The sequence below is a fragment of the Podarcis vaucheri genome (genome assembly GCF_965113315.1).
Source record: "Podarcis vaucheri genome assembly, chromosome: 3".
NCBI lineage: Eukaryota > Metazoa > Chordata > Lepidosauria > Squamata > Lacertidae > Podarcis > Podarcis vaucheri.
The window spans coordinates 101,064,053-101,090,294 of record NC_138761.1 but is presented as its reverse complement, the minus strand read 5'-3'; the positions used below and the strand labels follow the sequence as shown (position 1 = coordinate 101,090,294).

Genomic DNA, 26,242 nt, shown 5'->3' with positions numbered 1-26,242 from the left:
AAGGCTGTATGTGAATTTAGTTACTCCATTGACTTCAAGTCCAGGATGGACAGAAGCCGCAATGAGGAATTAATGAAGGAATCTGCATGCGTTCCCACCCCTGCAGCCAACCTCCCCAATTACAGCTGTACAGTTATCAAACTACCAAGAATAGCATTAACAGAAAAGTCACCGCCAACTCTCTTCAGAAAGAATCAATACACAATCAATTTGGATGAGCTCAAATACTTATTATAATGTTCTTCTAAGACTTTTGTGGTAACAAAGCCTTTCTGGAAACAAACGTTCTGACATTGATTAAGGCTTCTTGATCCCAATTTTTAATGAGTTATAAAGCAAATCAAGTTGGTAAGTTTACCGCAGAAACAATAACTTCAAGGCAAGTGCTAGTTCTATCGATTACTGAAAAGCATTTTACACTAGTTAAAAGAACACAATGGATAGTGCAAGGGAGGAGGGACTTTAAAAAAAAAAGAATAAGGATATATGAATCAAAGAGTCAGGCAGACTGTGAAAATGAGCAGATTGACACAGCTTGGTACAACCATTATGCCCACGTTCTGGTAATGCTTGCTAGTCAAATCTTGGCAAGTAAAAAATGCAAGCATATGTTCTCCTCTTAAATTTAATTGTTTGTATGCTTCCCATTAACCCACCTTTGAGATTGGCCTTCGAGATAAGGAGCTGGTTGCCTCACATGAAAAATCTTCACAAAGCCAGTAACTGCTGCCCACGAAAGAATTGCATCCTATGTGGTCACCAAATTGAGGTCAATGTTATTTCCTATTGCCCGATTAAGCATACAAGATAAAAACTGGTACTGGGCAAAGCTACATTCACATTAAGCCGGCGGCCAGCTTATGCCGGTATATCCCTGATGTTATGCTGGCTTGGGTCCCCAGTAGCGCTGTATCTCTGAGATGTCTGCCAATTGCTAAAGCTCTCATGCCATTGGCAGAGGAGCATAGAATGCACCCTCAAACAACCACAAGCAAGATATGGAGCACCATCGACAATTATCAGCAAAAGAGGAATGGGCTCACAGTTATTTGGGGCTTGCCACCTCTACACTTTCTCATCGGTAGAACTTGTTTTTTGCTTTATGACCTATGAACATAAGACTAGCCTGCTGGATCACACCAATGGCCCATCTAGCCTAGCATCCATCTCTCAGCATGGCCAACCAGATGCGCAGGGGAAGCCTGCAATCAGGACATTATAAATCACTTTGGTTACCCTGATCAAGAGAACCACTTTTGCAGTTTAGTAAAATATGCCACTGGTGCAGGCCCTGCAGGCACAGGAAATGTAAATTAACCTGTAATCAATCTCGGCTTGAATTATGAAAATATTAAAGCTCGTTGTCGCCAAGTCAGGGCTCATAACTCATTTCAGAATTGCAAACCTACTGAAATCAGGAGTGGCTAGCACAATGGGTTGGTGTTACAGAACTGCCTTCCCAGCATCAGCGTCACTGAGGCTTACCTTCAGTGGTCCAGAGCTGTAGTGAGGATAGGGATGCAAGGTGCACTGGTGGGGACTGCCAGCTTGGCTCTACTGGTGTACCTGCACGGCCCCATCCAGCCCTGCCTCACACCATCCAGGTAAGTGGCAATGAATCAGGAGTTGGAAGGGTTACTCTGTGGCACTGGCTGCTCGTGATTGGATTTGACTTCCATGCAGACTAATGTCACATGTCAACAACATCACTAGTCTCTAGGGATGGAAGAATCTGTCGGTTTCGGATTTCTCAGTTTCCCCTTTTTCCACAGTCTCAAATTGAGTTCTCTACATTTCTGCAGCTATTTGTGGTGTGCATGTGGGTCGATTTCACTTATTTTTTTAATGTCATAAAAATTATTTAGCATTTCAGCTTGAATTTATCCTAATAAACATTTTTCACACACAGTTTTGACTAATGTAGACATTTTTTTGCAAGCAATCTTACCTAATATAACTTGAAGCCTGCTGTCAAATGTGTGCTTTTAGCACTACTGAACAACAGGTACCTGCTCATTCTATAGCCCTCTCAGCACTTACCTAGCAATCACAGATTAATTAACTTTTGTTTCCAGGATCCGGCCACATGCTAGAATGGGGTTAGACTGTGAATTTAGTTGTGATTTTACATATTCATTATACACCAACTGAATTTCTATTGTCTTGTTTTCCATAATCTGCTTCAATGCATTCATCTAGGTTCTTCTCCATTCAGTATATTTCCATTTATGTCTTGTCATTTCGTTTTAACTTTTCAGCAAAAGGAAAGGAAAGAAAGAAAGTCTTTCCAGTTGATCACCTCGCTTCTTAAGCAGAGCAATAGCAAGGAAGTGACGGGATGAGAATTCTTCAGGTCTGTTTGCAAAGGCTCTGCATTCCCAAACACAGTTCCTGCACTAAAGAAACACTAGAGCAGTCCCTGAAGAAAATTAAGTGATACTATCAGAACTGTCAGTACACAATGAATTTTTACAAACCAACGAACAAATAAAACTTCACACATTTGTCATCTGAAGAGGCTGTGCATGGTGAAAGGGACTGTAGGGTTGCACATCTTTTGCTTCCCTTCACAAAGTCATGGAGCTCCTCCAACCCCTGCCACAACTCAGAAAACACCAGTCTTTTTGCACCCATTTACACATTTGCAAACTGAATACATTGTCACAGGCACCCCACACCCTGCAACCAAGCACACACCACAAGCTATCTTACTGGGTACAATAGGGTGCTTCTTTCAAACATATTTTCAGCACTGTGGATTCTGTGAAGGCCTCTGTGGGTGCATGGGTGCCCCAGGGCACTACGTTGGTGACCTGCCTCTCATAACTTCATCAGCAAGGAGTCTTCTCTCTGTACAGAGGTTCCTTGTACAATGTAGAACTCCAGAAACAGAGCTGGTTCCCCACCCCAAAAGTCAGTGCTTTGTTTCTAAAAAAAAATGTTTAGGGGTACTCTCATTGTGACTCAAGAAAATCGCCATTTTATAGTTCAAATGGGGGAAAATAAATACAGTAAAGGCCACTATCGGGGGTAGCAGCGGAACTGATGATTCACCGTGCCAATCAAAAGAACTAACGATTCACCGTGCTAGAGAAGAAACTAAAAAAAAAAAAAAAAAGTTTAGATTCTTCTCCCATTAGATTCACAAAATGTTTTGGGGTGTGTGTACCCCTGCGTCCTCCCAGAAAAAAAACACTGCCAAAAGTTATGGCAATCAGAATGGCAGGGGAGGAGCTAAACTCACAGCTGCTATCAGTATGATTATCCTCTACATATGAGCAATGCGTGGAGAAGACTACAATCTTTTCACATTTATTAAAATTCAAGAAAGAACGCCTTCCCTTCCCAAATACTCCCTGCTTTTTGTTCCACATTTGAACACAAACCAGCTGTAGCTGGATGATATACCTGTACCACAGACAGTTGCGGTGAAAGGGCATGTTCTTCAGATTCTCGCATGCTTTTATCGGGGCACTGTTTAAGATTTCAAAACGTTGTTTATATTATTTACTCAGTCAATAAGGTGGTGGTGGTAGGAAGCCACAGGAAGCCACTGTGTTATATTTGTAGCATGGTGTAATTTTTCATGTTAAGCTCGGTCTGTTCCCATGGATACATAAAATGAATCCTTATAGGATTCTCTAACTTCAGATTTATATGTTTAATGAATTGTTTCCAGAGACGGTACCCCTTGAATTTCACTGCCTTTTGTCCCCTCTGTTTACAATTTCATGTGTGTATGCATGCAGCTGTCAGTTGAAGATAGCTTCGTTCAGCCGATGGCCTCCTTCCATAAAACCTTAAGCCACAGTAAATCTGTTTGTCTGTGAGATGACACAGGATTTTACTTATTTATTTTTAAAGAGGTTTTCTCCTTATTTACTAACATTATCAACAATTTGGGGCCATGGACTCGCTATGGTTTCAAACACCTACACTAAAGATGCCCTTTTCACATCCGGGATCTGTCACGGCAAAGGTATTTCTATCGAAACCATTTAACTGTTCGTATTATTGCTTCAAAGTTGTTTTCATTATGGAAATGCTAACAGCGCTGGAATGAAATTCATGTCACAATAAAGCCACTTTCAACTACATGGGACTGGCCTGAAAGCAAGCAATAAAACCAACAAGCACAGCCAAATCCAAAGAAGCAGGGGCATAATTCAAACCGCAGATGGTACCAAAGATTGAGGCTGTCATTCTGCACCACTCTCGTGGAAAACTAGTGAAAGCAACAGCACTTGGTTGGCACTAGACATAGCGCTCACATTGCAGCTTTGTGTGTCGCTGCATACACCTACCCTTCAACTGAGAAGGCAGAAGTGTCAGCTCTGCCTGCCCCCTGTTGGGGAAAGAAGAAACATCTGGATGCAACCCTTTCTCTTCCCCCTCCCCAGACGTGCACTGAGATCAAAGCTAGCAGCGCTGACCTTGACTTGTACAGCATTCCCTTTCCCAAATACGGACTCCTCAATGGCCACTCACATTGCTTAAATAAAGGAAGGTTTTTAAAATATTGTTTTACACTGCTTAAATAAGGGATATATATATATATATATATATATATATATATATATATATATTCTCAAATCATATTCTCCCAGGGAGCATATGATTCTTAGGCAATATGGCCAAGGAAATGGGAGAGACACTATAAACAGCATTATCCTCAAACAATATCCCAGTACATCTTATCCCAAAGGAATTAAAGACACTATTTCACTGATGTGGGAGAAAGTAAATATGCTTCCTGGAGCACTGTTCAAGTCCCCTCTCCCAGTTTTGGTGATCAAAGTGTCAGGGATCTTATTTGTTTATTTAACAGATTTATAGATCACTTCACAGCAAGAAGCCAATCAAAGCAGGTTACAAGATCAAAGCAGGAAAAAGCACAAAACCCAACTTCTAAAAGTAATACAATCATTTCTACAAAACTAAAACAAAACAAAAACCCAATAAAACTGCTTCTTGCAAATTCTAGAAAAACAATAAATCCACATCTGGAAATGTGAAATTAATGTTAATAAATGAAATGCACTTCTCTTTTTGTATGTGTCCCAGATTAAAATGTGCTACAAAATGCTTGGTTCTGGGGCTGGCTGGTCTGAAGAATGTGGCAAAATATTGACTCAAGAGGATTTAATGTTTTTGTTTCACTATTTTAAAACAATCTATAAACTGCTTAATATATAATATCTAAGCAGTGGTCAGAAGTATATACACACAGACATAGGATAAAACAAAATTACAAAGCATAATAAAAATCATTCATTGTAGTTTGTATCAGTTGCAAATTAAAGCCAGCAATTCAGCTGGGGATGGCCTGAGCTTTTAACTGGCATCTAAAGCACAGAATAGGAGATTCCTGTCTAATCATCAAGAGGGCACCATAATGCTGGTTCAACCATACTGAAGGTCCAGATTGGGTGAGACCTCCAACCAGGCCTCATCAGCTGAACACAGGGACCATCTACGGATATCTAAGGGACAAGGTGGTCTCTACCTAGTCTTGAGTTGTTTATGGCTTTATAAATGAAAAAGTAATACCTTAAAGTCGACTCAGTAGAATATAAGCAGCAAGCACAATTCTCTCAACACCTGTTGACTACTGCTGCATTTTCCATTAGCTGCAACTTCTGGACTAACCTTAAGGGGAGCCCAGCTATCTAACTGGGGCGCTTTCTGAGGCTACCTGCTACTTCCAGGGACATCAAGAGAACTTCTGCTGCACTTACGCACCGGAAGAGAAACAGCACGTGGAGTGTGATTCATGCAAACACATATCACAACATTTCAGTGAGACTAGGATGTCATATAAAACAATCACAAACTTTTAACTTAAACGCATGCACAAACATCTGAGACGGACGCACTAAATGCAAAATGAATGGCACTTGGTGACCTTCTCCTTTTTAATCATGTTTTTGAGTGGTTTTCCAAAAGTGCATTATCCATCTGGACGCACCACTGGCCAACATTTAAGGCTTTGTGGAGTACCTGTTGGACAGCTGGGTCCCTCTTGGGGAAGTAATCTCACTACTAGATCGGCCTTTTCTATTATCCTTCCAAGACCACTCTCCACCACATAGCTAAAACCAGGAAGGGAAAGGGAGAGCAATTGTACTGCCTTAATTGGACCAAATACCTATATCAAATAAAACTGTTATGAGAAATACAACCAGATTGCTTCCACGAAATATAACAGGAAGCCTTCAGTGGTGGATATCAAGCAACTAGCAATCTGTATATGTTGCCCATTAGTGACTTCTAGGAGACATGTTGATTCTGGTGTGTTTCTTAGCTGCCCTTCATTGCCAGGGACACTCACAGGGCTGGTCATAGCATGAAGCAGAGTGTCGATCACCCCAGGCATGGATCTGGTGGTGGTAGTGATGGCAGCACTCAAGCTGTTCTCCTGAGCATCCCAACCCCCAGCCCCAGGCATTCCCCTGGGTTGGATACCTCTCTGTTCCACATGACCAGCCCTGAACTCACTAAGCTGGCCTGATACCCTCATGATGCCCAACCAACAATGTTGAGTATGATTTAATGGCCGGTCCAGTTACCTTCTGTACTTGGAATATGGGGAGAGGGGGGACATTTTGTCCTTCACCTCAGGTAGCAAAATGTATTGGGCTATTCCTGAACACTCCTGGCTTGAAACTGTCCCCCTTTCAAAGCCCCTGCTTCCCACAGTGTATTCCTCCTTTGGATTTCTGTCTCCTATCATTGCTTAAGGTCTGTTAGCAAGTATTGTAGCAAGTATTGTAGCAAGTATTTTATTGTGTCCAAAGCAGGAAGGATTGAGTGCTGGCTCCAGCACTTTTTCAGGGTGACAAACAATCACCATGTTTATCTCCTAAATCACAACTTTCAGGCTTCAAGAGAGTTCTACTTGCCCTTGATAGGCTGTGAGGACCTTTACATTTCTCAGATGATCCTCTCTTCTCCCAGGAGTGCATGATTCATAGAAAACATGGACAAGAGAATAATAGACAGAAATAGGCTAAAGAATCTATGCATACACTTTCTAAAGACAGATATTCTATTTAATAGATGTGCAAAGTACTTTGCTTTCAAAACGTAAACAATTAGGCTAGACTCTGCTATGTTCTATTCATTTAAAGATAAAGGATCCCTGACAGTTAAGTCCAGTCGCAGATGACTCTGGGGTTGCACCGCTCATCTTGCTTTACAGGCCGAGGGAGCCAGTGTTTGTCTGCAGAGTTTTTTCCGGGTCAGGTGGCCAGCATGACTAAGCTGCTCCCTCTTGCACAATGGAACACCAAAACCAGAAAAGCGCATGGAAACGCCACAGCAGCACCTATTTATCTATTTGTACTTTTTGGTGTGCTTCCGAACTGCTAAGTTGGCAGGAGCTGGAACTGAGCAACGGGAGCTCATCCCGTTGTGGGGATTCGAACTGCCAACCTTCTGATCAGCAAGCCCAAAAGGTTCAGTGGTTTAGACCACAGCGCCACCCACGTCCTTATTCATTTGCTGGAGCACAATTCTAACATAGGCATTATTGCTACCTGAAACAATTTGCTTGTTATACTTAATGATAAGCAGTATACTGTATCCAGTTGCTCCTTCTATTTTTCTGCATATGATACAAAAAACATCTCAAGGGAGCGTCTGCCAGGTCCACAAGTGCAGTTTCAGCATTTCCAAGCCCTGCAAAGTACCTCAGGCCACACCACTTCTCAATGATTTACATCATGGAGAAAATGGCATGCCAGAGGCCAAGCTCACCTGTCCTTTCCTGGGACATTTCCCACGCTTGTGTTTATGTGTTGCAATGACTAGTGAAGACTACAGGAAGCTACCAACTGAGCATTCCTGAAGAACATACCTGGTAAAACGCACTGCTAAAATGCTAGCAGCACGGCCAGATTTTGCGGCATGCTCGTGCCACCAAACTCAGAAATCTGCTCTTCAGATGTAATTGTTTCTGCACAGATTAAGGAATAATATGGGTAGTGGGCTGCCCCCATGATGCATCCCTCCTCTCTTTAAAAATGGGTACATCATCTTCATGAGACAACCAATCTCATGACAGCAAACACACAGCTGTAAATATTTAAACCGAAGTTTTATTTTTTTTTTAACTCCATGCTTAATAGACAGCTGCTTCATAGCCCCTGGAAGCAGTCAGGACTCGTGGAACACCACAAACTGTTCTGCAGGCCTATGGAAGCTTTGGGTTTTCAGAGAGCAGCCCTCCCCCCCCCATTCTGTACAGTGGGGTTTCCCCAAACTTGGGTCTCCTGCTGTTTTGGGACTACAACTCCCATCATCCCTAGCTAGCAGGACCAGTGGTCAGGAATGATGGGAACTGTAGTCCAAAAACATATTTGGAACCACTTTTGAAAAGGAGAACAGTTTCGAATGGTGGTCTCCTGCTCAAAATGAGGGGGGAGGAGTCATACATCCCATGTATGTATTCCTCAAGTCCTTCGTCACGTGTCTAGAGTACCTCTAAAACTGTACCTCTCATACCAGCTGCTGGAAGCCATTGGATCCTGATTGCTGGTTTCCACAGGCTTCTGGTTGGCCACTGTGAGAACACAGTGCTGGATTACATGGGCCATTAGCCTGATCCAGCAGTTCTTAACTGGTCCACATGATCCTTTTCTCAGATGTGAAGTGGAACAATAGCAGTGCAAAACACTGAAATCTCTAACAGTTCCCAATCGAAAGCAAGATATGTGGTTCCTGGAAAGCCTTCCACATGAGTGTCACTTGTGAAATATTTCAGCTGAAATGATTAAGGGAGCTATTGTCTAATTAGCCTACCCAATTAGCAACCAACTGATCCCCTCCTTCCTATTTTTAATGGCATTTAGTCATGAAATGTTCACTTCAGCTGCCGTATGGATGTTCTGAACAAATGCGAAGGGATTCAAGAGGAAATGGCAAAATTGACTTTAAAGGATATATACTGCTGTCAGAGGCAGAAAAATAGATGGGGAAAGGTAGAGAAAAATAAATTATTTAATATTCTCGTTCTCATTTTAGATGTCATTTCTGTCATCAATGTGCAACATAAATCAGACATAAATGTTCTTAATGTCACAGAACCAACAAATAAACCACAAATAAACATGGCCACAAAAACCTAACCCTAACGTACCCAAAAATGCTTGTAGGAATGTTGCTGTACAACCCTATCCTTTGCAAGTAACCAAACATGGCCACTTTTGATGCTTTCCTGCTATATATGCTTCTCTCTGCTCTTGCTAAGGACCCCATGAAAATGGAAATAACATGTCTGCCACAATTTGTTAGATTGATTGGCTCTCAAAAACTTTCAACCAACTTGTGTTCTAAAGCAGAAAGCCTAGAAGCATAAATGGACAAGCATAAATCTCTCATCATACATAGAAAACTGAGCCAGGTCACTGGTCCATGTACTCTTCAGATGTCTTTCCCAGCCTTGACACCTGAGATCCTTTAGCTGAAACTGCCAGGATTAGAACTTGGGATCTTTTGCATGTCAACACTGTGCTGTGCCAGTGAGATATGACTCTCCTCTTTCTAAAGGTATCTGAGTACACCCCATTTAAAGGCAGCTTCCCAGGGACTGCTGTGTCAATTCCCCTACTCACAGTATGGCTCCTTTGAGAACCACAGATTTTGCTTGAGCTCTCCTCCAGCTGTACAGCAGAATCCACAGAGGCTACCCAGTGGGAAGCAATGCTGTTTCATGCAGCATTAGTGCCTGATCTGGTTTATGCAACCAAATGCACAGATTCGGCAAAGGGGCTATGCAAAAAGACAACTCTTTCTCTGATCAGTTATCCCACAATAGGCCAGAGACCTAGACTTACTGAGCCACAGAAATGCTGAATGTGTGTAATGATCCTAAAAATCTGCATTTCTTGACACTGGAGATCTGCTGAATATTGTTCCCTGCACTGTCTGCCAGAATGGAAGAATATTATCATTCTAGATATTTGTTTTGCCTCAAAAAATAAAAATAAAAACCCATCATTCTGACTATTCATGCTACAGAATATTTATTCTGGAATGTTACTGACTGCAAGCTATTGAAATGCACTGGAAAAATGAAGAATTAATAAAACATCGCCCTGCAGTATCTGTTTTGTAGGGAGGGGTATTGAAAATGACTATGGTTCTTTTAAAAAGCCCAAGAACTATGCATTTCTGGTGACCATTTGCATTAGTTCAAGTGCATCTGCAGTTCACTGTGTGTTGTGTCTTCATAAGGACAGCACACTAGAAAAGTAAAAAGCAGAGTACAAACCTATGGCCTGTAGTAGTTAATGTCCGGCTTCCACATGGAGTAAACACAATCTGCTGTTATTTACAGAGGGGAATAGGGTTACCAGATTTTGATTTTGTCTTAATTTTTTTATAAAATAAAAATAAAAATGGGTAGCTGGGACTAGGAGGCACAGAACCAGAGTCAGGTCAAGAAGCAGTTAGCAAGAGCTTAGCAAACAGCAGAGCACATTTTGCAAAACTAAAACTCATTTTGTTTGTTCCTGGGACTGGTGAGCATCGGTAGATTTGAGTCCATGCTCGTTTTGTAGAGTGTAGTGAAAGAGGTATCCAGGGAGCTGGGCATAATAGCAATGGCCATAACACTCCCTATCAAGTTGGCTCAGCAGAGCTTGGGGGAGGCGGTATCTACAAAGGACGTTGAGAGCATTTGGGCACTCACATAAGCAAGCACCCTTGCTCAAATGCTTGCAAGCAGGATCAAGGCTTTTCTCAGTTAGGTGAACTGCCATTGCTTCCCTTTGCCCCTCCTCCAAAGCCCAGAAATTTCCTTTTCGGTAACAGAAAGGTGATACTGCTCTCAGGCACATAGCATGGCATTTTTGCCCTTCTGATGTCAGCTGTCAATGGGACATTCTGGGGCATATAGTTTCAGAATCATTTCCCAGCAGGAAAGGATGCTCTGCTGGGGGCCTGGGAATTCATGCCTCCACCATCTCCCCCCTGTCCCTAAGGTAGATTTCTGGGCCTTGGGGCAGGGGAGTGGCAATAGGTGGAGATAACTACTTGTGTGCGCCTTTGAGCTTTTGTGGCTTTCTATGCAAACACTCATAAAGTTCTTGAGTTTTTGAAGCCTTCTATTGGAACCTTCCCAAAGGCTCAGTTGCTTTCAAGGTGAGTGGCAGGATTCCTGGGCTGCACCTGATAAAGCACATATGTGCACCTTGCTTACTCTATATGTGAATATCATAGACTTCGTGTCTCCAGCTTATAAAAGCATAAGAAGGGTTTGCTGGATCAGATGAAAGGCCTATTTAGTCCAGCATCCTGTTCTCACAGTGGCCAACCAGAATCCTCTAGACAGCCAACATGCAGGACCTGAATAATAATAATAATAATAATAATAATAATAATAATACCCCACCCATCTGGCTGGGTTTCCCCAGCAACTCTATGTGGCTTACAAGACATAAAAAAATGTAAAACATTAGACAATAAAAATTTCCTGCTACAGGGTTGCCTTCAGATTGCTTCTAAAAGTCAGGCAGTTGTTTATTTCCTTGACATCTGATGGGAGGGTGTTCCATGGGGCGGGCGCCACTACCGAGAAGGCCCTCTGCCTTGTTCCCTGAAGCCTCACTTCTTGGAGTGAGGGAACCGCCAGAAGGCCCTCGGCGCTGGATCTCAGTATCTGGGCTGAACAATAGGGATGGAGATGCTCCTTCAGGTATACTAGGCCGAGGCCATTTAGGGCTTTAAAGGTCAATACCAACACTTTGAATTGTGCTTGTAAACATACTGGGAGCCAGGTCTTCTATGGTCTTGGCGGCCATTCCCAGTCGCAAGTCTAGCTGCTGCATTCTGGATTAGTTGTAGTTTCCAGATCACCTTCAAAGGCAGCCCCATGTAAAGCGCACTGCAGTAGTCCAAGCGGAAGATAACTAGAGCATGCACCACTCTGGCGAGACAGTCTGCGGGCAGGTAGGGTCTCAGCCTGAGTACCAGATGGAGCTGGTAGACAGCTGCCCTGGACACAGAACTGACCTGTGCCTCCATGGACAGATCAGCAGCACACTCCCCATTTGTGAATCCCAGCAACTGATAGTAAGAGGCATCTTGCATCTGACAGTGGAGGCTCGCAGTGGCTTGTGGTCACTAATAACCTTATCCTCCATGAGTTTGCCTTTTCATTTTTAAAGGCATCCAAGTTGGCAGCCATCAATGCCTCTCGTGGCAGCGAATTTCATAGTTTTAACTATGCACTGTGTGAACAAGTATCTCCTTTTGTCTGTCCTAAATCTTCCAGCTTCCAGCTCCCCTGGATGGCCCTGGGTTCTAGTATTTTGAGAGAGAGAGAGAGGCGGAGAAGAGAGAGATAATCTTACACAGCTCTTATCAGGTTTCCCCTTACTCAGTTTTCTTCCAAACCAAAAAGGCCTGAATGCTGTAATTTCACCTCATAGGGGATTTATTTCAAGCCCTTGATCATCTTGGGCAGGGAGGGGTTGAGGCGACTAGAACTAAACACAGTATTGCAATCATTCCTACAACATAGATTTGCATAACAGCATTATATTATTGGCAGTTTTATTTTTAGTCCCTTTGCCTATAATTCCTATCAAGGAATTCACTTAAAAACAACTACCGCAGTGAGTTGACATCCTCACTGAGTTATCCACCATGATACTAAGGTCTTGCTCCTAGTCAGTCACTGCCAGTTCAGAACCTATTAAAGTTGATGTGAAACTGGGATTTATTTATTTTTTGCTCCAATGCTCATCACTTTGCACTTGCTCACACTGAAGCTGCATTTGCCATTTTACAGCTTTTACCCAACTTTGGAGGAACCATTTTGGAGCTTTGGGTAATTCATTTTTTTATTATTATTTTATTTTGCTTTAATCACCCTGAACAATTGGGTATCATTAGCACATTTAGAGACCTCACTACTCACCCCTAGCTCTGTATCACTTATGAGCAAGTTAAAAAACACAGGTTCCAATACCAATCCTTGGAGGAACTCCACTTCAGACCCCTCTCCCTCTCCCGCAATAATTGCTTAACAAAAGCCAACTAGGAATAATTTGAATATGAATGTTTTAGTATTTTGATGGCCATTCCCAGAATGCTCTGTAACTATCATGCAATTAGAATATTTTTAAAATAATAATAAAAATTTTTGAACATTAGCTTACCCCCCAATAAATCTAATGTTATATAGGCAGCACAATCATACTGAGGTCAAGGAAGAGAGAGTTGCCACTTTGTAAGCCCTGCTGGCCTCTCACCTGGTGGCTTTTTACATTTCTTCCCCATTTTCCCTTACCACTTAAAAAATTTTTGCTCCAGAATGCTCCCAGAATGCTCCTTTTTCTTCTTACTGCCCACACAGCAACTGCGTTGCAACTTTCCACTGCCCACCCTTTGGGATTTTGCCGTTAGGGATGCTGGAATACAGTGGACTTTCCAATCTGCAGATAGAGGCGGAGATCAGCTGCAGTGATTCTCCCATATTTATTTATTTATTTTATTGGAATTTTTTTTTTTTTACCTACCCTTCAACATGTAAGAAGGCAGCTGTTTGCCACATCAGCGCTGTTTCTGTTCCACTACAGTTTGGTTTCCATCAAATACTACACTATCTGTTTTGCTCTTTGATATTTAATGCAAGTCACATAACCTGGATATGTATTCATGCAACTTTCATAACTTACATTCATGTTTCCTGCATGTTTAGCAGAAATAGTAACATCTAGGATGGAATCTATACGTAACTGAGGAGGAGGAGGAGGAGGAGGAGGAGGAGAGTTTGGACTTGATATCCGGCCTTTCACTCCCCTTAAGGAGCCTCAAAGTGGCTAACAATCTCCTTTCCCTTCCTCCCCCACAACAAACACTCTGTGAGGTGAGTGGGACTGAGAGACTTCAAAGAAGTGTGACTAGCCCAAGGTCACCCAGCAGCTGCATGTGGAGGAGCGAGGAAGCGAACCCGGTTCACCAGATTACGAGTCCACCGCTCTTAACCACTACACCAAGCTGGCTCTCAGGGGTAGCCTAGTGCATTTTGGCACCTGAGATGTTATGCTCTGATGCTACCTGTCCCTCACAATGGGGGCTCAAACTCTGTAAGGGATGTCTTTGCATCGGCTCTTTTCTTCAGGAAAAGCTGGTACAAAGCCCTGCCACACCGTTGGTGAGGTGGAGTGGGGAAAATCCTTTCTGGATCCTTTCCCTTCAGGAGGAACCAGTGCAAAGCCCCAGGCCACACCACTGGGCAGGAGCCTCAAGCTGGCTGAACCTCTTTAATATTTCACACTGGCGAAGTAAATACAGTTTGCTGAAGTCTGCATTTCCATGCACGCTTACTCAAGGCGACTTCACTGGAACATCAGTGAGACCTCTGATGAGCATGCAAAAGCTTGTGCTGCATGATGCATAGCTACACTCCTCATACGAGGACCCAAATCTTCCTACAACTCAGTTTCTGTGAACCAACTTGTACATTCTCAAGCACAAAATGTAAATTACGAAGCAGCTTTGCACTATGCATGGGTATCTCATGCCGTTTTACTGTCTCTCTTTCACCAACCATATCCAAGAGAATGCATGGGTGCATGAAGCTGTCGTCTTTAGCTATAATTTTATTAAATGGTGAAGATACAATTACCTATATGCTTTCAAAATTAACAACTGAGAAATAATAATATTTCCAAAAAAAAATCTATCATACTTCCTTTTAAAAACACGGTTTATCTATCTGAACCTCTATTTCCTGCAATAAATTTCCCAGTGTTATATTAACTTCTGGGTCACTTGCATTATTTGAATAGGCTATATTATTTCCACTCTGCATCAAGCATAAAATGTTATTTGAGGAAGGAAGCTGCCTTATATATCATGTGAGGAAGGAAGCTGCCTTATATATCATGTGAGTCTATTCGCCTTAGTACTGTCTACACTGACTAGCAGTGACTCTCCAGGGCTGCAGACTTTCCTAGCCCTACCTAGAGAGGCCATGAATTGAGACTGATGCCTTTTGCTGATGCTCTGCTATTGAGCTATGGCCCTTTCCCTCTTTAAAGTGCATATTAAATACCAGCATCTGTTTTGCCACTGTTGAACAGAAGGCAAAGTACTCCGTTTCCAGCACCATGCTACTAACATGGTTGCTGCCATTAGTAGGTTGCATAGATGGGAAGAATAGAACAACAGCCTTAAAATATGCAGACACAAGCACACCAAAGCTCACTGAAGTCAATGGTCTTAAGCACACCTAACCTATATGAGAGCAGGCTACAAAAGAACATGGTTTTGATTGTTCAGTGAAATCTTAACTCTCCCAGTGGCTTCTTCATTCTCAAGATACCAAGAGTAATTATTCTGGCCAGAACCAATTATTATCCCAATTTGTCTCCAGCTTAATCAAACTGGAGTCAAACCTAATTTCACAAGTCCCAATTCATAAACTAATTTTTAAATCTGAAATTCTCACTGAAAATTGTATTTGGTGAAATTGTGAAACATTTAATATGAAAAAGTATTAAACCTTCAAAGGTATTTTCCTTCAAGTTCCTTCCTGTTCTAAAACAGCCTGAAAATTTATTAATATGTTACCAGTTTTTATTTGTAGATCATTCCAATTAAATAAGCCTATATTGGAACATGAATGAAATAACCAGTGTTTTATAATGCTTTCAAAAAGTGAAATAAAAATGTCTATAGAGTTAGCATTCTTGTATTCTGATGTCTCCTATATTAAGTTTGTACTCCCTGCAATGTTAAATCAACAGCCTTCCTAAAGTGTTTGACTTTAATTGGAATAGACCATTTAATTGTTGGCAGTTGTCTGACAGGGGGAATGTCTGAAATTTTTCTCTGAAATCTAAATTATGCAAATCAGGTTATAGTTAAAATTCAATCAGCCAGAGTACATAAAAAGCTGCATGTCACAATTAGTGCAGAGTAACATGTAAGGAACTAAATGGCTGGCTGAAATTGTACCCTTTGTACCGACGAATTATCTCTAGAAATAAGCTTCAATACACAGGAACAAACTTCCCAGTTTCTTTTATGTTCAGAAATAACTTGTCCAAGTGTATTAGGGAGACTTGCTGCATGTATGTTCCTTAAATAAATATTTCAAACCAGTTTTGCTTGGAAAGTAAAAGATGCAATGCCCAACAGCACATGTCAGCTTAATGTACTGATGAGCAAAAGTAATTTCCTTCGCCTTCCAGTACTTCAATAAAGAATACACTGCAAAATGAGGTGCTTGCAGGTGTTAACTGCGCACATATGTAGATGCGCTGCAAACTACTTACAGTCAGCTATTCACAGATTAACCATTTTGCCTGTATTCTTCTGCATGCTAGATGATCTTATCTGATCACTTGTTGCTGAACAAAGAACATACAGGCTGCCTCACATGAAGATAAAATAGGATGTTTTTGTGGATTAAAGGTATGGTTACAAAATGCCAGTCCTAGACCTCCCTTAAAACTTAGCATAAACTTATATATTGAAAGGCATGTTAACACCAAAGTGCAAGGGGCAGCCATTCAGTGATTGTGCCATCCTGGAGAAATGAGAGAGGTAAATTAAAAAAAAAAATTAAAAAATGAATTGGATGGTTTTACAAATACAATAGTAGTTCACCGAGAGTCTACAAGAACTGTTTGACAAACCTTTATTTATTTGTGTGTCATTGCCTAGACTCACTTACCCTTGAAAATCACGTTGCACGGAAAATGCAGGCATCTAAACTGGCCCCACATACAATGTGCATTTCAAGCCTTCCAGGCACCAACAGAGAGTTGTTGCAAAGTTGCCCATTCCAGTAAAGACGATCATAGGTGAACCTTAGTAAAGAGGACCTAGTAACCTACTGTTACAACAGACCCCTTCATTCTACTCCTTCTGAAGCAATTCTTACCCAGCATGAAATCCCCTCTCTCTATAATTCATAAAGTACCAACCTCATCATTATTGGAAATTCTTTTCAAGTCTTCTCTAATGATAGGGCTAGTATATTAAAGAATATATATTTTAAGCAGTGGTATCATATTCGTACAACAGCAACCCACAGCCTTTATCCCCCCCCCCACCTCGATTTATCACATTTAATGCAGTTGATAAGAGGTACTACTGAATCATCTTCTGCACCCTGCATTACAAAGAACTGGCTTTTTTATGGTGGGGCTTTTAATATTACTGCCTTCACTTCAAACGGAGGCTAATGCAGCTGAAGGTCCATAGTTTTGCTGGAAGAATATGGAAAGCAGAAAGGCATATGGCACATGCTTATTGCAAAGAGAAATACGAAACCTAACATGAGCCCTGTCTTAGAAATTACATATTGCAAAGGTTAAACTGGAGGCTGAACTTATCCTCCCCTTCCCATGGCATCACCTGTTAAGTTCAACACTTTCCCTTAATATATGTTCTTTTCCAATCTGTTCCTGCAGCTAAAACATACCGTGCGATGCAGCAAGGTTGAAATAAAGGGAAAAGGGAAAAAAAGAAAGCCTGATCATTTTACTTGAAGACAGTACAGCTTCATTGCTTGCATGGAAGAGGCAGGTGGTGGAGGGGGGGGCATGGTGCAAAGTACTGGGGGAGGGGGAGAAAGAGAAAGAGAGCGAGCCTCTGCTGAAAATTAATGAGCTGACAGACTAATTAAGACAGTACTCCTCACCCCTAACACACAAACACACATCATACTTATGTGCATCACAGCATAGTATAGAATGAAAGTATACACAGAAAGCAAGAGAGTGAGAATTGAGTCATCTCTGACTTACCGTATCCGAGGGTCTTGCTGTACTGCAGGCAGCATCCAGGCAGAGAGCGTGAAGCCTCACACAGATCAGGAAAAACATGCAATCGGTGAATGATTCAAATGCATTGTTTTTAAAAAAGGAAGGCCAGAGTCTGAACTATGTATCCCAGGAAGGACCTCGTTAGTCACAGCTTTGACTAGCCTGCTACACAGCTCTGCAAAACAACTATACTGCAGCATTGTGGCAAGCATAGGATTGCAATGCATGTCCCATATATTCAAGCATAACAGAAAACATGGTCTGGAGCTTATTCCATGTGGATAAGGGGCTTTATTGCTCGAGCAGGAAAAGAAGGGCTATTTCTCCCCACCTAATCAAATCACAGGAGGTGGGGGGAATAGAAGATCTGTCTTGATTATTGTACAGCATTATTCTCCAGGATATCAATTACATAAAGCAGGTGCCTCTGCCTCCTGCTTCCCAGATAAATGCCTGTAATCTCATTTCACAAATGATCCCTATGTAGAGAGGAGCCACCTATTGTGATGATATCATTTGCTCTAGTCTCCATAAATGGGCAACTTCCTACTAAACGTCACGGCCACTGACGAAACAAAATCTTTAGAATATCTGAGTGGGCAGAGGTGGTGGATGGGGTCCATCCACTTACAGCTGCAGCTTCTTCTAGTTACTGTGATACCACTACAGATCCCTACATCGTTATCAGAAGAGCAGTGCAAGGAGAACGAGAACGGAAAAACTGCCTGAGACAGCTCCCATTGAAAAGAACAGGATAGAAACAAAAGTTGTCCTGCCTAGAGATTGGTAAGAAGGCACCCAAGAGAAACCTGCAGTCATTGGGCATTTCAGGAAGCACTGGGGGCAACAAGCAGGCTGAATGAAAGCCGCGCAGGAAATGTTATGGACAGTGGCTGTGTTCTTATCAGCAAATGAGCAGGACTCTGTTTCTTGTGCCTTGCCACTGCAACATGTTGACACACAATGCAGCCACCTGCAGAAATATTATGCAGCTGTTGTGTTGCCATTTATTAGTGTGTTTTTTTAAAAAAATACTCAAAGGTATCAAAGCCATTCACTCCAATCCTAAATCCCACATCACTGCCATTTGGGAGTGATCATTCTGTGATATTATGGCAGCGGACAAAGCTGTATTGTAACTACTGAATAAATGTGGTGTTGTTGTTTTTAAAAAAGGGGGTATCAAAGTCATTTACATTGCAATTACCAATGGCTTTAAATTCTTATTTCAGCTAGGCCAATATTTCACAGTGCAGTCCATACGATATACAGTGGGCCACACTAACAGCATAGAGTAATTGTGAGAATTTGCTGGCCTGGACATTCCAGAATGTTGTGAGGCTGGCTGAAAAATGCAGGTGAAAGTTCCATATTGGCTGGGTGCTTTTATCACATCTCCAGTACCAAAAGAAATGCAATTTTCAAAGTATTCTGCTTGTGCAAACTAGCTGCCCTTAGTTGTGACAGGTACCATGCTGCATGAATGCCACCTTTCCATCCTGGCCTTGAAAAATGTGCTTGAAACTGTAAGCACCTCCAATATTTAAAGTGAATCTAGTCCACTACAAAAGAACTGGGTTCAAATTCATGCCACACTGGGTGTTCAGTGCCTGCTTTAGAAACAGAAGTAGGATTGGGGAGGGCAAAACACCCACTTCCCAACCCCTCTATTGTTGAGACTATTTGTCTCCTTTTGTGCCTGTTCTCTGCCATTATCCCCCTCAATTGCTGCTGCTTTGGTACCCAAAGCACTTCTGAGTTTTCAATAAACTTTGCTTCAGCCTTTCTGCTAAATTCAAAAGGCTAGAAAGCTATGTTTATGACTTGAAGCCCAGGTAGCTTCAATGGCTAGGACTGCCAGGTTTCACTGCTAAGCCAGCCATGGTCGTTCCTGGACTGAGATAGCTTGGTTACAGTTATCCACACTCTGGTCTCTTCCAGGTTGGATTACTGTAATGCATTTTACATGGGGCTGTCCTTGAAAATGGTCAGGAAGTTGCAGCTTCTGCAATATGCAGTGCCCATGCTACTAGCAGGTGCCTTAGGGAACTCTCATATAACACCAGTTCTGGAACAACTGCATTGATGAGCTACTGTTTGCTACAACTTTAGAAGCTCCTGGGCCTTCACCTAGTCAAACATCTAAGGCTGGTGGGCATACCAAGATGGACCTCTCTGACAACCATCACACCCAAAAGGATCTGCAGGCCACTTGCTGAAGCTGATGGAAGGCACTTTGTGCCACAACGAAGGACCCAGGTGTCCTCCCAAGCTACATAGACAATCTTTTGGAGGGAGCGTAACTCCATCAAGAACAGGCAACATGCCATCTATCCAAGTCTCAAGAACCATTCACAAACAGGGCCTCAGTCCGGATAACCCCACTCAGCAGTTTCAGGTAAATGTTAAACAGTGTAAAGGGTAATATTGTACCCAGAGGAACCTCACATAAGGAGCCCCTGCACTACTCAGAAAAGCTCTGCTGGACAGAACAACGAGGATGCAATGGAGGCAGCAAAGTAAGCCTTCTTTGCTGCCTCCAGTGCCACTAGGCAGGCTCCATGATGAGCCCTCACCAGTGTTTTATTGCATTTGTTTGGAGTTTTCCTCCACCTATGCTTGAGTTGCTTCCTAGCTTGTTTCCTTGCCCAAAGCTCTGGAGTTTATCAGGGAGCCAAGCGGGCTCCATGAAATGAAAGAGGGTATTCAGGGGCGATCGTGTCAAAGGCCTGAGCCATTTGGCTGCTCCAGAAGTTGGCCATGACTCCGACAGGAGTGCCAGTTATATCAGCTGGAAAATCCCCCGGAACCTCCATCAGCCTTTAAGGAAAGGCCATCCTGAGTTCTTTTTGATGAGAGGGGTAGTACCGGTATATAAACAACAACAGCAGCAGCAACAACAACAGGAGGAGGTCCCCCACCTCTGCAGATGGGAAAAGGTTCTGAAAGGCTAAATCTCAACAGGAAGTGATCTGACCAGGACAGGGAACTGATATCAGATCACCCTCTTCCTGCGCTGTTGAGAAAACAAAGTCCAGAGTGTAGCCTGACACATGTGTTAGTTACATGTTGGGACAGCTCCACGGTCATCATGGCAGCCATAAAGCCCTGGGCCACCCCAGAGCCAGTTGCTTTAGCATAGATCTTGAGGTCTGGGAGTCCTCAACACTGCCTTTGAGAGCAGCTCTGTCAGCTCAGGCAGGGAGATGGTGGGTGGTAAATCAGCAGAATCCCTAATCTGAGCCAATTGTCCAATGCCAGGAAAACACACTAATAATAATAATAATAATAATAATAATAATAATAATAATAATAATAATAATTTTATTTGTACCCCGCCCTTCCCAGCCAATACCAGGCTCAGGGCAGCTAACACCAAATATAAAACAAGTTTATTGAAATACAGTGGTACCTCTGGTTACATACGCTTCAGGTTACAGGCTCCACTAACCCAGAAATAGTGCTTCAGGTTAAGAACTTTGCTTCAGGGTGAGAACAGAAATCAGGCTCTGGCAGCGCGGCAGCAGCAGCAGGCCCCACTAGCTAAAGTGGTGCTTCAGGTTAAGAACAGTTTCAGGTTAAGTACGGGCCTCCAGAACGAATTAAGTACTTAACCCGAGGTACCACTGTACAACTTAAAAACAAGGTTAAAATACAACATTAAAATGCAGCCTCATTTCAGCAGAAACTCAAAAACCTTTTGGGGGATGAAAACATCAAGTCTTCACCAAGGCTAAACTATCCAGACTGGTCCTACGTGGGCCAGAAAAAAAGCCAGGGAAGTCCCCAAGTAGGAGTTGCCCCCACCTGGAAAGAGAGCCTGGAGAGAGTGATGGAATCTCTATAGACCACAGGAACTCTGCCTCCCCAACCCTCAAGCCTGCTCTGATGCTGCACCGAGTACCCAGATGGGCACAACTGGGTAAGACCAACTCCACCCTGCTCACCCACCCAAGTCTCAGTGATACAGACCAGATCGGCCTCCTCATCCAAAATCATGGATGAGATGGGTCTTACTCTGAGGCAACCTGGCATTCAGCAACAGCAGCTGCAGACTTGAGGGCTGGCTGATAGATGTGTTAATGGCCTGATCTAGCAGGCTCTTATGTTCTTATTTTCATTCTGGATAGCTCAGTTGGTTAGAGCATGGTGCTGATAATGTCATGGTTGCAAGTTTGATCCCTGTATAGGACAACTACATACTCCTACATTCCAGAGGGGTGGATTGGATGTTCCTCAGGGCCCTTTCCAACTCTATAATTCTATAATATGATCTTTATTCATAATTTTTTTGAACTGTGTACTTTACACAGTAATAATAATAATAATAATAATTTATATTCTGCCCATTTTACTGGGTTTGCCCAGCCACACTGGGCAACTTACAACATACATAAAAACACAACAAAGCATCAAACATTAAAAAACAAAATATCCTATATGAGCAACAAATAAACCAATGAATCAGTAGAAACCAACAACAACAATAACAATAATATCAATAATAAACAGTTTACAGTTATACCCAAATTAAAATAACTGCCAGCCCCAACTAAACATTTAACCAGCGTCAAGCCTACATAAGCAAAGCAGAGGAACCAAAATCAGAACCGCTTAAAACATTATAAAACCTTTTACCCAGTTGCCCCAACCCAAGAGTTGTTCCAGCAAAGTCCCTCCGGCCTCCCAGGAAGGGACACAAAGTGGCTTCAAATCAGTGTGAAGTACAAATATGCATTCATGGGAATACAAGGGGAAAATACAAAAATGAAATTAAAACAACAGTGACAATGTAAATTTTAAAAAATGTATTGTGTATTTTGGGTCCATGGACTGCAATAAAGTCGTGTGTGTGTGTGTGTGTGTGTGTGTAAATTTAAAAAAATACAGTGTCATGCATTCCAAATCCTAGCATGATAGGATGGTGGATTTTTACTGTGGCCCTTATTGCTAATATAAAAAAATTAAGTGAGTGCTAAGTCAAAGCAAATTTATTTGATTTTTTTTTTAATACCATGAAGAAATATCATTTTGAGTCACTATTTCCATGAAGGCTAAATATCACACCTGTAGTCCAATAGCACACATCTCTCCAGTGTTTGGGCAATGTCAATCTGGCTGCAATAAACAAGCGGCCAATTAATTGTTTAGCTTTTATTTTTGATTTCAATATCTAAGTGCTTTTAGCTCGCTTGGACAAAGGGAAGCAAATGCTTCATTAAATGGAAAGCGAGATGATCATCCCAAACAAAGCCACTAAAAGAACAAACTTTACATAACAAAGCTAACAAAAATGTAAGTGCACATGAATATATGAGCATGTTCACAAAATCTTCAGTTCCTTCATCTGCATGGGATCATCTAGTAAAAGGTGTAGGGGGTGGCTGGATTCATAAATCCAGATTGTCTTTGCCTATGAAATATTGTCTTCCCTATGAAACATTTGCTCATCATTCCTACCTTGGGTTCTAATTAATGACTACATGTATGAGTCAGGGTTCAAATGGTGGGAGGCTCAGTCTTGTTTTCTGCCATATATCGGGATCAATTCTGTTATCTCCTCCCAAGGTGAAGCAAATGCTGAAAGATGCTTTCCATGTGGACCAAAGCTATTTGCTTTGACTGGCTGGTGGAATCAGCTCTAATTCAGCCCTTCCTCAAAATCATCTTGATAGAGACTCAAGGTATTGGAAGCTTTGTTTTAAAAATGTTAATCTGGGGAAGGATTCCAAATGAGCTGTCACAGTTGCATCCTGGACAGCGTTGGCATGAACCAGTACTCTGCAGACATACCACCTGCACCTAGGTTCAAAAGTACCCTGTTTTCACTTCCTCCAACCTATGCCTGGGTGCTTCCCATATCCCCATCCAGCTCTTCCTAATGGTTCAAAACAAATTGATTTGTGTTCCACAGCTGGGTTAACATATTAATGAGAGGCTGGGAGATGATGTGGGAAGTCCACAAAGTGGACAAAGTGGAAGTCCACAAAGTCCACATTCACTCAATAGCACCCCCCCCCCCGGCTGTCTTTGCTTTATTTAATAAAAGGGGGAGGATCTTTATTAAGACTATGTGAGTCCGCTGCATGGTGCCCATTAACTAGTGCTAAATTGGATCACGCTACGAATATTTTTGATAATGCCACCAGCTTGTATCAAAATGGGTACGGTACTGGGTTTGCATGTGGACATTTGAAATACAACTACATAGGGACACTGTGCCATATTATCTATGAGCCAATGTTGAGACATTTGCTATAGCTGATTGAGAGGTGTGATCATAGGACTGTAAGAGCCTGGCAGGCATTCACAGGAATATTTAATCTCCCCATCAATGTGGCAGTCACACCTGACTCTTCCTTCCCTTCCCTTTATCACTTGCAGACATGGTGCTAAGTGTCTAGTCATGGTTGGGAACTGGAATGTGTGGATAAAACCCAGCTAGGGTCAAAAGTTATGATGGTTGGCCTCCTAACTTGGAGAACGACATTTTCATCAATGATACAGAATTAGCTTGCCCTAATTATTCAGTTCTGTAGTCTTGTGGAGCTCCTGGACTCCAGGCTGGTAGAGTGTCAAGAAGAACATTTTATTTTCTTTTGAGCCCATGGGATGATAAGAGTAAATAATACGTCTATGAATGTACATTATGGTTAATGTTTTGCAGTGCAATCCTATGCAAGTTTACCAAGCACTGTTGAGTTCAATTAGAGTATTTGGGATTGCTGACATGCCTCTCAACTTAAATGTTCTTTGTTTGGAAGCAGTATTACCTAGCCCAAGTGTCTTTGTTTATGTGGCAGCTGGGTTAATCTAATCTAGTTCTAGTTGGATATAGGGTGCATCTATAAATCATGAAACTAAATCTCCAAGTGTATCTTCTAGGCAAACATCTAGGTACACTAATCAGTATGTACTTTAGGTATATACTGAATGAATGGGGGGATGGCCACAGACAAATGGGTTTATGAAAGAATAATATATGCAGTGCTGCATATACTTTGTACAATGTCCCCAGATGCCACATCCTGTCAACCCTGGTTTTAACAGGAGGTCGGACAAAAAGATGTTCAAGGTCCATGATTCTATGATCCACTGACTTCTGTCAGGGTTTTTCTTGTTGGAACAGGACCAGAAACTGGTGCTTTGTTAAAAGTCAGACAGATTGATACTTTTGGCCATTTCCATGCTGAGTTTTGTGCAGTTACTACTAACAACATCCCTCTGGCAGACATGTCTGAGAGCTTTCTAACTGTGCAAAGAAATATAACTTGAGGGAGTCAGGTTCTGTCAAGGTCCCTTGCCAACTTTAGTGGATGCAGAAGCTCTGAATAATAATAATAAATGATGATGATGATGAAAGATCTGATGTTCTTCAGGATGAATTCTGTACTATATCCTACACAAAATAAACAGGTTTCAATGACTATTTTTATATATGCAGGCTCCACTATTTCTGTGGCTGTATTGCTCCATTGACTCTTAAATGTCCATGTCAGGGCCTTTGCGTGTAGAGTTTACCATTATGCACAAGAGCTGCCTGAAACCTACATTCTGCTTTTTATACATTCTCCCTGTCGCTGCCAAATCCCACCACCACCAATTCCAGCAAACCACAAAAACTGGTGTTTTATTCAGAACATAAATACACTTGCTGAGTTGTGAAGTCAACAGAACACATAACAGCTTGAAACAAAAAAGAAAGCTACTATTCTCATATAAGCAGCAATACTGAACACAAAAGGATGGGGGGGATGGGAATGCTCATTTCAATTTCATGCTCCATAAGTACCAGTGGGCAAAAATAAAGGAAGAATTAGTGTTCATAGAAAAGAAAGGGACTGCACTTGATGGTAAAACTTTCCCCCCCAACTTTTGCATGACTACTAAAATAAGAATGTGCAAAAATTCCTCTGCAAGGAAAGTATCTTCTGCAGCGGAGCGATTAGCATTTTAAAACTTTTTTACTTCACAGAAAATAATGGAAATTATTTGGACTTCAGTCCTAGCTCTGACAGTGCAATTCCATGCATGTTTGCTCAGAAGTAAGCCTCACTGTGTTTAAAGGGGCTTACTGCTGTGTTACTCATGCCAGGATTGTAGCCCAAATCTTCCAGTTGGTGTCATTCTTAAAAATCATTCAATCATCTGAAAATTCCCTTCCTTCTCAAGAAACTACTTAACACCTAAGGCTCAACACTGCCTATAGGAATGGAATAATTAAATATAAATATTTAAATATAATTATTGAATTTATGTCCCATACTTCCTCCACAAGGGGCTCAGGACAGCAAACACACCCACAATTTTTAATTTTTTTTAAAAAAAGAAAGCATTCTAAAATAGTTAAAGCATTCTACAGTTAAAAGCATCTCATCTAGTAATTTCATGGTTGTGGTTCAAGGTCCCGATCCCCGCATAGTGAAATGAAGACATATGGACAAGTGATGTAA

The 26,242-nt window shown here is 41.9% G+C and overlaps 1 protein-coding gene across 7 annotated transcripts in view; it reads right to left on the bottom strand.

Annotated features, from left to right (window-relative positions):
- DLGAP2 (DLG associated protein 2) overlaps window positions 1–26,242 on the bottom strand; it is a 402,575-nt gene that overhangs the window by 275,761 nt on the left and 100,572 nt on the right. For 3 of the 7 annotated variants that reach the window (XM_082215470.1, XM_082215472.1, XM_082215471.1), the window contains exon 1: window positions 17,772–17,865. The exons of the other annotated variants lie outside the window; for them this stretch is intronic. The gene's annotated coding sequence lies outside the window, so the exon portion shown is untranslated. Of the gene's footprint in view, window positions 1–17,771; window positions 17,866–26,242 lie in introns of those variants that run through there. 7 annotated transcript variants of the gene reach the window in all.